This window comes from Carex rostrata, chromosome 14 (assembly GCF_964058835.1).
Source record: "Carex rostrata chromosome 14, lpCarRost1.2, whole genome shotgun sequence".
Classification (NCBI taxonomy): Eukaryota; Viridiplantae; Streptophyta; class Magnoliopsida; order Poales; family Cyperaceae; genus Carex; species Carex rostrata.
This window is the reverse complement of record NC_135931.1, coordinates 896028-914086: the sequence shown is the minus strand read 5'-3', so window position 1 is coordinate 914086 and position 18059 is coordinate 896028. Positions and strand designations below refer to the sequence as shown.

At 33.6% G+C, this 18059-nt stretch overlaps 1 long non-coding RNA gene across 1 annotated transcript; it reads left to right on the top strand.

Annotated features, from left to right (window-relative positions):
• Positions 1-11676: 11676 nt before the first annotated feature.
• On the top strand, positions 11677-12601 carry LOC144565757 (uncharacterized). The gene is made up of 3 exons (XR_013514951.1): positions 11677-11888; positions 12124-12232; positions 12383-12601. It is a non-coding gene; the product is annotated as an uncharacterized LOC144565757 (long non-coding RNA).
• Positions 12602-18059: the final 5458 nt, after the last annotated feature.

Below are 18059 nucleotides of genomic sequence, written 5' to 3'. Positions count from 1 at the left end.
TCCACGTTGAGAGTGTTTGTTAGACGGTCTATGTCGATCTCTGCATTACCGCACCGTATGAGTTTACATCTGATCCGTTTGCTACATTAAAACACGAATCTTAAAGACAGTGGAGCTACACTCAAACAGTGCGTTAATGCAGAGGATGCGGAGTTCTAATTACAGCCATACCATGCAAAATATTTGTGAATTGGAAAGATATACACAATTTGCAGTGGCCAGTGTAGGAGACTAACTAAAAGGGGAATGCAACCTTAGCGAGTTGACCTGCACGGCTCCACCTCTGTTTTTGTCGATTTTTTTATTAATCGAAAATAAAATAAATAAAGTATACGAAAGGAGATCTTTACTATAAAATTGAAATATAGAAAAAACGAATTAATTATGCTGTACAAAATTTTCCATTTAGATTATTGTCCCGCTAATCTCGTTAATCAGAAAAAAAAATTCAACTTTTTTTTTTTGGTTAGATCGCTAATTAGGATCAAGAATAATGGAACGGGATGGTTTATCCTGTCCAGCCACAGTCTGAATGGAATAAATCATTCTGTTTTCCTTAGATTTTCTAACAAAGTGATCCCCTTTAGCGATACTTTTTTATTTATTTTTGATTAATAAAACAATTGGTTGTTTTTGAAGTCCCTTTTAAAAAAAAAATTAAACTCTGCTTGCCATAAAATTTTAAATTTTAAGTACCTCTATTTCTACAATCTACAATTATAAAAATTGAATTTACTTATTGCATCAGCAATTTAATATTTTTTCCACATCAGTTTAAATTTAATATTTTTTCCACATCATTTTGCTGCAACTTTGTCTTTTGTGGATTAAATTGTTCATTTGGTGTTGCCGATTATAAAACCCCCTTTTACAATTATTGAAAATCATCTGATCCTGGTCGGATAGTGCAGAATTATTTCTCATGTTTTTTTCATATTTTTGCTGGGACTTTTTAAAGACAAAAAAATTGTGCGAATTTCTATTATTTCTTTAAAGAAATAATAGAAGTCATATTTATATTCATATATATTCCAAAACGTACATCTTGCTAATTACATAGTTTGTTATATGAAGAGAATGCTGTAATAAAACTTTTAGAGAAAAAAAATTACAATATGCTGCAACTTGCTGAACAAGTGGAAACACAATGGAGATATAATTTATTATTTATTATTTTGTTTTTATAAAGTTAAATAAGTTTAAAAAAATCGGACCGGACCGCCCTGCCCCCCGCGGGTACAACGGGCACGGGTATAAGACGGGCAGAGCAGGGTTTTTGAAAAAAAAAACCGTGATGCCCGGCCCGTAGTACCCGTATACCCGCTGTGCCCGTGCCTTGCCCGTGATCCAAACACTATACGAGACTACATGTGAATGGGTGAACTATCAACTCGTCACATACTAAAAGGGGAATACAACCTTAGCGAGTCGACCTGCACGGCTCCACCTCTGTTTTTGTCGATTTTTTTATTAATTGAAAATAAATAAATAAAGTATACGAAAGGAGATCGTTTTACTATAAAATTGAAATATAGAAAAAACGAATTGATAATGCTGTTTTTCGGATGGCACAAAATTTTCCATCTAGATTATTGTCCCGCTAATCTTGCTAACCAGAAAAAAAAATCCTCAACTTTTTTTTTTTGGTTAGATCGCTAATTAAGATCAAAAATAACGTAACGGGATGGTTTATCTCGTCCAGCCACAATCTGAATGGAATAAACCATTCTGTTTTCCTTAGATTTTGATTTTCTAACAAAGTGATTCCCTTTAGCGATACTTTTTTATTTTATTTTCGATTAATAAAACAATTGGCTGTTTTTGAAGTCCCTTTTAAAAAAAAAAAAGAACTCTGCTTGCCTTAAAATTTTAAATTTTAAGTACCTCTATTTCTACAATCTACAATTATAAAAATTGAATTTACTTATTGCATCAGCAATTTAATATTTTTTCCACATCAGTTTAAATTTAATTAGCGTGACAGAATAAGTAAAAAGTAATTTTCTATAATTATTGAAGAGTTAGGCTAATATGACACTAGTGTTATATCAAACTAAATAACACCACATCTTAAACCCTTAGATCTGCTTTAAGATTCGTACAAAATGAAGTGCTTGAACAGTACAAGCGGATAGTACGAATCTTAAAGCAGATCTAAGGGTTTAAGATGTGGTGTTATTTAGTTTGATATAACACTAGTGTCATATTAGCCTAACTCATTATTCAGATGAAGATGATAATATCATTTGTGAAACAATTACAAAACAAAACATATGATATTTTCAGAAAAAAGTTACTAATTTAATAGTCTTACTAAATTAATAAATATTTCACACCTCTACAATTAAAATACAAGTATCATGTCATCATTTACAATTGATTTACAAGTGAGATAAAAGATATTTTCAACATGTTTCCAACAGTTGAGGGTGGTAACAAGAATAGAACTAGGGTGCTCTTAAGCTCACCAAAGTGTTTGGTGAGCTTGACTCTAAAACCCATCAAATCAATTTCTAATGACGAATCCGAACCATTGAAATCCGCCTACCTTACGTGTGATGTGTTTACATGTGAAATTTTTAAACATTCGAATTAATTTAGTATAAAGTTAAGCGGTCAAAAAACGTTCAAAAAATGAATGCACTAAAATTAATTTATTAACCTTCTAATTTTGACCAATTGACTTTATACTAAACTAATTCGAATGTTTAAAAATTTCACATGTAGACGCATCACACGTAAAGTAGGCGGGTTCTAACGGTTCGGATTCGTCATTTGAAATTGATTTGATGGGTTTTAGAGTCAAGCTCACCAAACACTTTGGTGAGCTTAAGAGCACCCTAGTTCTACTCTGGTAACAATCTAGAGAGTGTGTAGCTAGTAATCTGCACCGTATTCGCTGCAATTCCTAAGAATTTGTTTCCGGAGAAGTAAAAAGAGAGGAGGGCAAAACAGAGGAAAAAAATTACTTCCCAACTTAATAAAATGGAAGCGAAGAAGAAAAAAAAGTCTCGTCTACCACCCAAACGAAATACTTGTACCGTCCAAATTAATGGATAGAGAAATGCTGGATAATTAAGATATCTCGTTGGAAGTGTTATAAAATAGAGATCAACAAGCATAAAGAATAATAAACAAGATAGAGAGAAAAAAATATGACAATCTCTTTATTCATACATTTCTCATATGTGTACAATACAAGAGTACAAATACTTTATTTATAGACCACAAATTGTGAATGAAAAATCATCTAAATTAATTACAATAATAAATGAGAGAATTAATTCCAATAGTAGTGGGATATGAATTATTTTTCCTCCGACTTGTACTACAGATATATTAGTATAATTAAAGCATATGTTATTGTCAACCAAAAGTTTACAAACAATAATATATTTATAGTTTGGCATGACCGGTTGGGTCATTCCGGATTAATAATGATGCGAAAAAAAAATTAATGTGAAGACTCATCAAAGAACCAGAAGATTCTTTAATATGATGAATTTCTATGTGTTGATTTTATTTCTAGAACGTATACAATATGATATTTGTGAAACATTATATTCAACATGTGAACCATTTGAATATGTTATGATTTTAATTGATGCATCAACAAGATGATCACATGTATGTTTATTATCAAATCGCAACCTGGCGTTTGCGAGATTACTTGCTCAATTGATTTGATTAAAGAGCATAATTTTATGATTATCCAATTATGAAAATAGGTCTAGACAATGTCTAAATTAATGTTGAACATCATGTAGATGACATGATATTTTACAAGCAACAACACTAATTTGCATCATGCCAACTAGATATTATAAAACTTCCCCATTATAATTGATTTTTGGTCACATACCTAATATTTCTCATATAAGAATTTTTGAATGTGCGGTATATGTTCTAATTGCTCCACCACAACGCACTAAAATAGGATATCAAAAAAAGTTGGAAATTTATATTGAATTTGAATCTCCATATATAATAGAGTATCTAGAAACATTGATGGGAGATTTATTCATGGCTAATTTTGTCATTTGTGATTTTGATGAATAAAAATTCCCAACCTTAGGGGGAAAAAACTATCAGCTGGAAAAAATATATCAGTATGAATTATCATTGTCTTATTTTGATCCTCGTACTAAATAATGTGAACTAAATATTCAAAAGATAATTCATTTGCAAATATTAGCTAATAAATTGCCAAACGCAATTACAGACGCAAAGAAAGTGACCAAATCACATGTACCAGCTGCTAATGCTCCAATTAAAGTCGATGTCTCTGTTGGACAGACTAATTAGAACACGCATGAAGCATGGAAGATCAATCGGTTCCAAAGATAAAAAAAAATCCTCAAAAAAAGAGAGCAAAGAATGAAAATAGTCAAATCCGGGATATGATAATTTCAGATAAAGCTCCATAAGAGAATCAAATTTATAAATAATATTGGAGTTCCAGCAGAAACTCAGGTATCTGAAATTCATAAAAATAAAGATATCTCGATAAATTATATCATGAATGAAATAAGATGGAACCGAGATGAAATTGATATCAATAATATTTTTGTATATAATATAGCACTAAAAAATATTGAGGATCATGACTAGAAGTTTATTAAAGAATGTCGACAAATAAATAATTGGCCAAAATAGAAAGGTGCAATTGAGGTAGAGTTAAACTCTCTTGAAAAATGAAAAGTTTTTGGACATGTTGTCCTTGTTCCTCAAGGTATAAAATCAATAGGATATAAATGAATATTTATGAGAAAATAAAATGAGAAAGGTGAAATTTTGAAATATACTAACCTGTGATGGATGCAACAACTTTTTGATATATAATTAGTCTGGCAGTCCATGAAGGACTCAATTTGCACCTAATGGATATTGTTACAGCCTATTTAAATGGCTCGCTTGATAATGATATTTATATGAAAATCTCTGAAAGATTTAAGATGCCTGAAGCATGTAATTTAGGTTCTCGATAACATTATTCAGTTAAATTGAATAAATCTTTATATCGATTAAAGCAATATGGACGCATATGCTATAATCGTTTAAGTGAATATTTATTGAAACATGGATATAAGAATGATACGACATGTCCATGTATTTTCATGAAAAGATATAGAAATGATTTTGTTATAATTGCAGTTTATGTCGACGATCTAAGTATCATTGGAACTCTTGAAGAGCTTCCAAAAGAATAAATTATTTAAATGAAGAATTTGAGATGAAAGATCTTGGAAGAACAAAATTTTGCATTGGATTACAAATTGAACATTTTAAAATGATATTTTTATGCATCAAGAAAATTATATTGCAAGAGTGCTGAAATAATTTTATATGGATAAATAACATTCATTAAGCACTCCGATGGTTGTAAAATCATTAGATGTGAATAAAGATCATTTAGACCTCAAGAAAATGATGAAGAACTATTTGGTCCTGAAGTACCATATCTTAGTGCAATATGAGCACTTATCTTGATCGGCATACAATACATGATATATCATTTATAGTAAATTTATTAACAAGATATAGTTCTTCTCCCACGCGAAGATATTGGCATATAATTAAACATATATTTCGTTACCTATGAGAAAATTTAGTAATACACAAAAGCAAGTCAAGTATGTGTTTGGTTAAGATCTGTGATTCAACACATTTGTCAGACATGTAGATTGTCTTTTAGAGAAATGATCCCGAATATCATATATGAATATAATATTGTATGTATTGCTCAATGAAAGGAATGATACATTAAAGGAGATAGAACAAAACATATTTCATCAAAATTCTTTTTCACACATAATCTCCAAAATAACAATGTTATTAATATTCAGCAAATCCATTCAAGTGAAAAATCCAGCAGATTTATTCACTAAGGCGCTCCCTACTGCAATATTCGAAAAGCTAGTTCGTAATACTGGAGTTTGCTAACTTCAAGATCTTGATTGATGCTGTCATGAGGGGGAGTTAATATGCAATATATTTTCCTTAACCATGGTTTTTCCCACTAGGTTTTCTTGGTAAGGCTGTAGTCGCGTATTTAGAAGAATATTGTACTCTTTTTTCTTCACTAGGTTTTTATCTCATAGGATTTTTCCTAGTAAGGTTTTAATGAGGCATATTCTTATGTAATGAACATCCAAGGAGAAGTGTTATGACTTATGAATAAATTATTAATGTGGATGTCTATAACTCCCAACATTATCTTCACTATCCCACTACTATTGAAATTCATATCCCACTACTATTGGAATTAATTTTCTCATTTATTCTTGTAATTAATTTAGATGATTTTTCATTCACAATTTGTGGTCTATAAATAAAGCCTTTGTACTCTTGTATTGTACACATATGAGAAATGTATGAATAAAGAAATTGTCATTTTTTTTTCTCTCTATCTTGTTTATTCTTCTTTATACTTGTACGTATATGGAAAGAAAGTTTTACATGCCAATCAAGACAAAACTTTTGGATTGTTTGGAGTGAGAATCTGGACAAAGAAAACTATGCTCAAATTAATTGGTACAGAAGATAGACTCTATCTGGTGGCATTTATAGGATCCAACAATGGCTCTGTATTTGGCCCTTTTAAAGATTTATTTGAATGTTTCAAAGGTTTTAAGGAACTAAGTTTTCATCCTAGTTACCCGGAGTTGGGTTCGAGAGCCATGTGCGAATTATTTGAAGCAGTTTTCAGCACTATGAATTTGGAATGTGATGTTGATATACTCTCGGAGCTACAAGATTCGTCATTGTTCAAATCATCTCATGCTTTAGCCTATTTTAGGATAATTGTGTTTGTTGCCGAGGCACTTCGGTTTACAGTAATTGAAAAACAGATGAGGCAGGTATTAGTTGGAGATGGTACAGAAGAAGTAGTGTTAGATTGTTCGTCAAAGGAACTATTTAGGAGTTGGGCTACTTTATCGAATAATCTTGCTTCATATTTGCGTGATGGTGGTTGGAAACCACTATCTGGGCCCCTCAGCTTCATAACACCTGAAAAAGCATTTGAGTGGTTGGCAATCTTATCGTATATAGAACCATCTCCAGAAGAAATGGTAACTATGTATGAAGATAAGCAATTGAAAGATGCTGAAAAAAAACAACAGAGGGATGAAGCTGATATATTGGCCTTGTAGGGTTTTGAGGAACGGTTCAAACCCATTTAATTAGCTTAAGCTGCGGAAAGAGTAAAACAAAAATTTTTACATCTAACTTAAGCTACGGATTAAATGAATCAAGAAGATTCGTTTAATCCTATTTACAGATCTACTCCATAATTGATTTCCTAAAGCATTAAATCTATTTACAAATTAAATAGATTAATATAACAATTTATACCTTGATTCCAAATCTTAGTTGGAATGCAGACCGAGCGAGTAGAGCCTCACCAGGGATGGAATCGACTCGCAGTATCACACGTGTGATACCTCTATTGGTCATCCACCAGGACTAACCGGAGAGCGATTTACTTCTTCTGTCAGAAATACCGTAAACCGCGGAATTCTGCAGAAACACTATTCACCGAAATAGGGACAGATTAAATATATTTAAGACTCCAAGTTATTCAGTTTCACTTAAAAAGCAAAACACGAAATACCGCAGAGTTTGCAAAAATATATTTTTCCGAATCTCGTAATAACCGAAATCAGGGAAGAGAGAAAAACCGATTAACAAAGTAATCAGATTAACATGTGAATTAGCGAGTTTTAATCTCTACCCCTACCCCTCTATTTATAGGAAAATGAGGAGGTTCGCCGATTACCGAAATACCCCCAAAAATTTGGCTAATTACAATAATATGCCATTTTTGTGGCGGTTTCCATCAAATGAAAAAATCAAATTGATTTTTGCTACATGGCCGAAATCAATTCATTTTGATTTATATATATTTTGCTTTGCCGACATGCATATTTAATATATATGTATATTTTGTTACAAAGCCAACTTGCACATGCACATATATATATTGAATATATATATATATAGAAATGTATATATATATTTGATTCGGCCGACATGCAAATGAATTTGATTTATATTTTTGAATTTTTGGATTTCAATTTTTAATTAAATTTTTAATTTGCTAGGTTAGCCTAAAATTAAAACCATAATTAATATTTAAAATCTAAATCAAAATTATATATATATAATTGTTCTAAACAATTATATTTCTCACGGTTCGGTTTCGGTTGTTGTTCGGTAACTTTTATACAACGTAACGTGTACGTTTATAAATTAACCGTTGTTTCTGCTTGTCAATTTTATATGACATTTATAATTTAATTATATCACGTATAATTAATTATAACCATCTTAATATTAATTATAATCAATTTATAATTAATCAGTAAGATTCTCCGAGTAGCTCCTATATGGTGTGACCCAATAGGATCTGTGTTATGTTGGTAAACAGAGTTAAAACTGTTTTAACTTCTGTTAGTCATGGGTGGCGTCTGGCAACACATCATGACCATCCAATTACACAGATGATGTTGTACTGTACAATATCACGATCCAGTAAACAATTTACTTGTGTCAGTTCTTCTGTCTCATAGCTATCAGATCAGTTTCAAGGTAGATGTGTGTCATCCTTGCTAACTGTATCTTTTCTTGATCTTGAGTAGATTATCAAATATAATTACTCTTGTAATTATACCGCATGCAGATAATCTAACTCTATCAAGGGGCCCAGTGATGCTATAACTCGTATAGAGATACGAGGGACAAATAGTATTCTTGGCAGACTATCACTTCCTCAGCCAAGCTATATATATGGAAATGCTATCGTTATGACTGCTTTTTACGGACAGCGGTAGATAACACTCACTCATATATATTTCTTACTGGGAACGATAAATACCTCATACTGTAGAACTTTGACACTGAATGAAAAAACATAAATGACACGAACACAATTCTATTTAATGTTTCATTCGGGGTCTGTCAAATACCATGTTCCTAGAACATGTATCTATGTGATTAAAATGACATCTCGTGTTAGGTGGTTTGTAAAACTTAACCATCTTTTAATCCACATACTAACCTTATAGCGGTAATTAGTGTTCCTGCTAATTACCTTGGTCAGTGACCTTTTAAGAGTATATATTATCTATATTATGGAGTTTCACAATTTCAGTCATGAACTCGAAATGATCCATAAATGCAATAATACTCAAGGCAACAAAATGATATATATATAAATAAACATTCAATTCATGAACAAAGCTTTATGATTAACTTATCGTATTATTGACTTCTAGATTATTACAAACTAACAGGCCTTAGTACCTTACACAAGCATGTTTGATGCTGAGGTAATTTTTGAACTCACATGTATATCTTTGCCAATTTTCTTAAATTATTTTAAAGATGGATTTTGGATGTAAATTGTGCTTATTAGAACTTGTTTCTCCATAATCTATGAATAGGATGCTTTAGTGGAGAATTTCAAAGAAGAGGAAGATGAATCAGAGAGCTCTGGTTTTATGTTTGGATTTCAAACACCTGACAATTCCGAAGAAGAAGAAGATGATTCAGAGAAAGAGCAACCGAGGGATGAAGCAGATATATTGGTCTTACCAAATTACACGAGCGAGGTAATATTTGAACTCACTTGTATATCTTTGTCAATTTTCTCAAATTATTTTAAAGATGGATTTTGGATGTATATTGTGCTTACTAGAACTAATCTATGATCAGGATGCTTTAGTGGACAACTCCAAAGAAGAGAAAGATAGTTCAGAGAGCTCTGATTCTATGTTTGAAGTCCAAACACCTGATTCTTATTTTCATCCCGTTAAAGGCCTTCATAACCCGGGATCAAAATGTTTCGTTAATGTTGTCCTTCAAAAATTTATTAGCCTTGAAAAAGTTTCGAGAGTTGATTACTGGAGAGTATTCTTACGCAACAGAATCTATGATGTATTCTCTAAAACAGCTATTTGCCGAAGCCTGAAGGGAGAGAATCCTATTAACAGTCCAACCCTACGAGAACTCCTTAAAGAGCTCTTTGACAACCTCCTGCCACAGGCAAATTTAGCTAAAGGGCAACAAGATAGTCATGAACTTTTAGTAAAACTTCTTCATATATGTGGATCAGAAAGAGGATTAGAAAGACGGGTAGATGTGATAAATGAAATGTTTGGGGTTACAACTTTAGTGCATGCTAAGTGCGAAGCTTGTGGAGAAACGATGGCACGTGATTTTCAAACTGTAATAACAATACTTGTAGTTCAATCGGTGAAAGGTCTCTCGGTGTCTCTAGAGACGTGTTTGGAGAAGTTATACCAAGAAGAGAGCCAAACTGGTGCAATATGTAGTTCGTGAAGTAAGGAAGTTGCGGAGCGAGTGACAACCAAAGAGTTTTCCGACGTGCTAGTTTTGCACTTTACGCAGATGTACCAAGGAGAAGACGGTGCCTTCCACAAGATGAATAATTTTGTTTCATTTCAGGAGATGCTGGTCTGAAGTCTATTATGAGCTCAAGGTATAATTCTAATTATTTCTTCTATTTTTTTTTTAATAAAAGGCCAAGGCCCGGTTTCATTAACGAAACCAAGTTAAGTTACATGCAACCAACTGTTCCTGTCATTTGCTTTAGCAAAGCATACAAGCATATCACACAGCATATAACCAAAAACATATAAGCTAGTCTAAAAGTTAAGCTGAGATTAACCTTCTTAGAACCCCTTTTGACCTTGGATCTTCTTGCACATGTTGCAAGGAACTACCCTAACTGCTAACTAACACCAGAATTGGTATCCAAGGGGGTACTCAAAAAACAAAATTATAACTTCCAAACACAAAAATCAGACTGCTGGCCCCTCTGGGGGGTCTCTAGGTTGGTATGGAATCATCTGGTCATCTCCTGGCATCATGGTGAATGTGGGTCAATACTACTCTGAGCGGCATGTGTCATGGTGATTCATCATGAGTCATGTCCATCGGTTTGTTTACCAATTACCAAAGATGCCAGCATTGGTGGACTCAGTCTGAATCCAAGCGTCACGTGTCATGTTGAGTCATCATGCACGACTCATGTCCATCGGTTTGTTTACCAAAGATGCAATAGCATTGTAGTCATGGCTCATGGTGGACTCCATGGTGGACTCGTCTGAAGCCCGATGGACCTCTCTGGACTGAAGATCTGTTCTGTTTTATATCGGGTAGGGTTCTGTTTCTCTCTCGGCTGTTGTCCCCTCCCCTGCTCGAACAATAAATCAAATCAAACTCTAATCTAATCCTCTCCCCGATCGGGCGATCCCCACACACCCAAAAACAAAAACAAGATGACGGCGACGGCGACGGCGGGTTCGCATTCCGGCACTGCAGACGCCCCTTCCGCCAATTATTCCGACACCAATCCTGCCTCCGCCATCGACAACGCCATGTCCTCCTGGAATGATTTCCTCGCCCTCACCCGCATCGCCCGCACCTCCTCCGCTGACAACATGCGCAGCGCCTGGCACAACTTAAAGGGCTACTCTGACGATATCGATGACTCCCCCCCTACTTCCCTTGACGACGCTCTCCGCAAGATGGAGGACACTCTCCTCAAGAGCAAGGAGACTCTCCGCAAGTTGAAGGACAAGTTCAATTTTAAAGATGTCGACTCTGAGGACGATTCTCATAACACGAGTAGTTCTGAGATAAATAAAGTTAAAACAATCTATTTCTTTTACCATAATCAATGTAAATTTGAAACATAATTAAAACTTTGTATTAATTTTCTTGTACAAATAATGATATAGCTAGGCACTGCAAGAAGTAGCTAAAGAGAGCAAAGGTTTATCCGATGAAATAATCGCCTCCTTCCGCGTGTCAAAATTTAAAAGTCGTTCCTCTTCACGCTCAAAGAAGCCATCAGATAAGTATGTTTGAATGGATATTGTTTCTTCCCTTTTTTCTCTTGCAGTCGAAAATTAGTGTTGATTATACCAGTAACTTAGAGTTGCTCCATGGTAGTGGGAACAAGTGCACAACTGTACGTTCGAGATGCACACTTGCATAGGTGCAAGCAAGTGGTCTTGCATGTAACTTGAAGGTCGAATAAATTTTATATACATTAATTCTCATGTTACATTTATTTACTTTTTTTCGATGTAGCTGTGCATTATGCCAATCTGCAATCCGCAAGGGTGAATATATAATTACTCTGCCATGCAAGCATTATTTTCACGAGGAATGCATTACTCGTTGGCTTAAGATGAATAAAGTAATGCATATGATATGTACCTCTTTTAATTTCAGATAACTTTTGTATTTTTGTACAAGTTCTTTTTAGGGATATAATTCATAAAAAGATCCTTCATTTAGGTAGCATGTTATATCGTGGTTAATGGCGCGTTTTATTATTTTGCAACAGGTTTGTTGCAAGTGCAGGTACGAAGTTGAAGAAAATTAGGTAAGGAATAACAAAAATATAACCCTAGGATTTACACCGGATAATTAATGGATGGATTTTATTTGGTTTCTATTGTACATGGAGGGGCGTGGCGTGTGCGCTCCGTGATCTTTGTTCAGATCAGCACACACTTTATTCAGTAACAGTTGTATATATATTTGTTGCTTAAAATCTAAACGAAGCTACTTGTATAACTGATTTGTATTAATCTTAAATGTTGTTGTTACACCTATGAATTTTAAGATAAAATATTCAAAATAAAACAGACAAGTTTTGATGCAAATATATGTATTCGGATGGTGAGACGTACAGTTGAATATAAAGTTTTTAAGTTATTTAGCTGCAAGATTTTAATTAAACCACCCGATTAAGGATTATGATGGTATAACTATAATATATAATTGTTTAAATCACACGGCGAAGTCAAGAGCTAAATACTCTCTCTTTTGTCTGAATTTGTACTATCTACTTGATAAACTCAAGAACACCCTAGTACGTTCTACTCTTTTAAGTGAAAACATTTTAGTGAAAACCATGCATTATAATTAAAACCCACTGTTCTCATACATAATTTTCAATGTCACAAATTATCACTCATTCCTCTTTATCTTTTCATTTCATTTGGTCTCCAAATACATATTAATATGAAGAACAAGATGAACGGTTCGGATCCACCGTTAGGATTTAAAAACTCAAATATAGAGCCGTAACATAGTGCCAAATCGTAATATGCATAGTACCATAAACTCACTCTTTGTAAAATATCAATGGACAGATCTGAAAACCTTCCATTTCCCTTATGTAATAATCTATTTCCTATAAAAATCTGTAGAGAAAGAGGGAAATAAATCTGCTGTGATTCTAAAGGGATCGCAGGACCCTGTTATTTCAAATCCATCCATTTATCTGTCTGGAGATTCGTGCATAAAAAATAAGTGTTGTTGAGATTTTTATATTCCAAAAAGTGAAAGGCTTAATTTGGAATCACAGGTCCTGCGATCCCTTTAGAATCACAGCAGATTTATTTCCGAGAAAGAAAGAGAAAAAGAGACGGAACCTCAAGAATTCTCTCAGATATGCATCGATTAGCAATTACTTGAGAAATTTTTTTTATCTGCGTCAATCCTCAGAAAAGGAATCCGGTCAGTTCGCAAGAATTCTCTCTGATCTGCATCAATCCTCAGGAAAGAAATCCGGTCAGTCTGCACCAATTCATTGAAAATTCTCTAAGATCTGCAGCAATTTTTATGCTTTTGTTACCTTCTACCAAGAAAAAGGTCTCTCTGAATTTTTTATTATTTATTTATTGGTGTGTATTTAATTTGCAGTCAGCAATGGCACTTACCAACCAATAACCCAAAAGTTTTTTTGTGGGTACGTAATATATATAGTTTAATTATTATCCTCATATATAATATGCCTTTCAAGAATCCATCTTTTTCTTAAAAATCAAGTAAAAAGTAAAAATCTTTAGCTACGGTAAGCCGTTAAATCAGTCTCTATTAATTTTTTTTTCTCTGTGTTTTTGAAATGAGAGTATAATCCATTATCCATCTAGAATAATGGGGTGGTTGTACATGTGTATACATTCTTATACCTACCAATTAATTAATTATACACCAACATATATACAGGGCATACTATACAACACGTACGCTAGTCATGACTTGTTGGTCGGACCTGACCAGTGACGTGCTCGAACACATAGCCAGCCTCCTGCCTCTCCCAGATCATCACCGGTTCAGTGCTGTGTGCAAAAATTGGAGATTAATTGCAAAACAGAAGCGCTCCTCTCCAGCTCCGCAGCTCCCGTGGCTGGTGCTTGGAGATGAATGTGGCACTAAGAAGCGTAAATTTTACAGCTTGTCAGAAGATAGGCACTATGCTATCGACATTCCCGAGTTGTACGGTCGTTACATCTGTGGATCTTCTCACGGGTGGCTTGTTGCCATTGATATGAAAATCACGGGCATCCTCATAAACCCCTTCACTCGTGAGTTCTACGAGCTACCACCCTTTCCTCCCTACTTTTCCTCCTTTCATATTGGTTTTGGTGCTCTTATTGAGAAAGTGGCCAGTGATTATGAGGAGATGCAAGTACTACTTGTACACAAGGTCATCTTATCTCATGATCCAAGGGAAACATCTGATTTTACGGTCATGATCTTGGTTGGTGATCGACAAGCGTCGTCCTGCTTTCTGGAAGCCCGGTAATTCATCTTGGTATATATTAAGTGTTAAAACACCAGGTTATTTGTCGATGCCGAGAGGAAGGCTAGGGCAGCTGGTGAATGACGTTATATATTTCAAAGGAGACTTCATTTTTCTTTCCACGAAAAATGACCTTTATTTCCTAAAATTTCAACCTCATCCAAAATTGTATAAAATGGATGACAATCTATGGCTAAGTTATGTCTTACGAATAAATACAATTGAAGATGCCGTTGTGCAGAGTTACCTAGTGAACTATTTGGGAGATTTACTACTTGTTGAAAGGTTCGATCGGGTTATTGAAGGGCAACACCATTACAAGACCTACCAGTTTAAGATGGCTTTTCTCAAAGGTAAGGTGTTTGAAAGTCGGTTTGAGCAAAGTAAGATTTACTCCATGTGTGGGTTGGATCAGTGCTTTGATGTTGGTGAGCATGCGCTATTCTTGGGGGCAAATGATTCTATACTCATTGATCCAAGTAAAGTTGTTGGGGGGTGCAAATGCAAAACAAACAGCATCTATTTTACAGATGTACTCCGCAAATTATCACCATATGTTCCACATTTTGGGTGGGACGATATGGGTATCTTCAACATCAGAGACCAAACATTTCACACATTTTATTACCCGGAAATACTTCACTCTTATGTAGCTAAACCTCTTTGGTTTATTCCAAATCCATGAGAGCATCACTCTGTACTATTGTACTATTGTACTATTGGGCATGTTCCGTAATATGGGAATTTTATGAGAATGAGAATTTCAATTTGTCAAAATCAAAGTCATTAACCCATGGAAAATTTTAGAATATAGGTGTTTGGTAAGTGTAGGATGAAATTGTTAGAATTATTTGGGATAATTATGTTAGATGTCATAATAAGAACTTAAGTGTTGCTAGTTTAATTATGGTTGTTTAATAATTTCTTGTTTGTATTATTAAATTGTGTTTGTTTCATTAATTTTAGCCTTTGTATTATTAAATTGTATTTGTTTAATTGAGTGCTTGATTTTACAGGTTAATTTGTATCAGTTTAATATACTGATACATATCTGATAAATAATAAAAATACAGATATAATTCTATCATTGTTTAATTCGTATCCGATCATTTTGCTGCAACTTTGTCTTCTGTGGATTAAATTGTTCATTTTGTTTTGCCGATTATAAACCCCCCTTTTACAATTATTGAAAATCATCTGATCTTGGTCGGATAGTGCAGAATTATCTCTCATGTTTTTTTCATATTTTTGCTGGGACTTTTTAAAGACAAAAAAATTGTGCGAATTTCTATTATTTCTTTAAAGAAATAATAGAAGTCATATTTATATTCATATATATTCCAAAAGGTACATCTTGCTAATTACATAGTTTGTTATATGAAGAGAATGATGTAATAAAATTTTTAGAGAAAAAAATTACAATATGCTGCAACTTGCTGAACAAGTGGAAACACAATGGAGATATAATTTATTATTTATTATTTTGTTTTTATAAAGTTAAATAAGTTAAAAAAAATCGGACCGGACCGTCTTGCCCCCTGCGGGTACAACGAGCATGGGTATAAGACGGGCAGAGCAGGGTTTTTGAAAAAAAAAAAAACCGTGATGCCCGGCCCATAGTACCCGTATACCCGCTGTGTCCGTGCCCGTCCCCGGGTATGCCCGACCCACCCGTGCCCTGCCCGTGATCCAAACACTATACGAGACTACGAGCGAATGGGTCAACTGTCAACTCGTCACATACTAAAAGGGGAATGCAACCTTAGCGAGTCGACCTGCACGGCTCCACCTCTGTTTTTGTCGATTTTTTTATTAATTGAAAATAAATAAATAAAGTATACGAAAGGAGATCGTTTTACTATAAAATTGAAATATAGAAAAAACGAATTGATTATGCTGTTTTTTGAATGGTACAAAATTTTCCATCTAGATTATTGTCCCGCTAATCTTGCTAATCAGAAAAAAAAAATTCTCAACTTTTTTTTTTTGGTTACATCGCTAATTAAGATCAAGAATAACGGAACGGTATGGTTTATCTCATCCAGCCACAGTCTGAATGGAGTAAACCATTCTGTTTTCCTTAGATTTTGATTTTCTAACAAACTGATCCCCTTTAGCGATACTTTTTTATTTTATTTTCGATTAATAAAACAATTGGCTGTTTTTGAAGTCCTTTTTAAAAAAAAAATAAACTCTGCTTGCCTTAAAATTTTAAATTTTAAGTACCTCTATTTCTACAGTCTACAATTATAAAAATTGAATTTACTTATTGCATCAGCAATTTAATATTTTTTCCACATCAGTTTAAATTTAATTATCGTGACAGAATTAGTAATAAGTAATTTTCTATAATTATTGAGATGAAGATGATAATATCATTTGTGAAACAATTACAAAACAAAATATATGATATTTTCAGAAAAAAGTTACTAATTTAATAGTCTTACTAAATTAATAAATATTTCACACCTCTACAATTAAAATACAAGTATCATGTCATCATTTACAATTGATTTACAAGTGAGATAAAAGATATTTTCAACATGTTTCCAACAGTTGAGGGTGGTAGCAATTTAGAGAGTGTGTAGCTAGTAATCTGCACCGTATTCGCTGCAATTCCTAAGAATTTGTTCCCGCAGAAGTAAAAAGAAAGGAGGGCAAAACAGAGGAAAAAAATTACTTCCCAACTTAATAAATGGGAGATGGGCTACGGTGAGTTGCGAAGTAAAGCGACTATTTTACTTCACGCTCATATTTTGCGATTTTTAAGTTCAAAACGTCGATCTGAACTGTTCATCTTGTTCTCCATATTGAAATGTGCTTGGAGACCAAATTTTACATTTTTTGAAATTTTTTTACTATTTATTAAGCAATTTTGAAAGTCGCTGATCTGATGGTCCAGAAAATTTTACTGTTTTTTACTGTTCACAACAAAACAGCAATTTTAAAAAATGCTTAATAAATAGTAAAAAAATTCAAAAAAATGTAAAATTTGGTCTCCAAGCACATTTCAATATGGATTAAACATCTAACGGTTCGGATCGGTCGGCAACTCACCGTAGCCCACCTCTAATAAAAGGAATAAAATGGAAGCGAAGAAAAAAAGTCTGGTCTACCACCCAAACGAAATACTTGTACCCTCCAAATTTATGGGTAGAGAAAGTAAAATTTAATACTTTTTTTATCTTTCTCTAATATATTTTTTCGTTCTATATCTTGAGATCTTAGTACTCTTCGGTTAAGGTGGGACCCCTTGATATAAAAAATTGCATGTTTTGCAGCATCGTAAAAAATGCAATATATCTCGATCTATCAAATTCTATTGATCCTCCGAAAGCCCCAATTAGCGGTAATCAATAAATTATACACTGAATATATAACAATTAGCTTCCAACGAGATATCTTAATTATCCAGCGAGGATCAAAA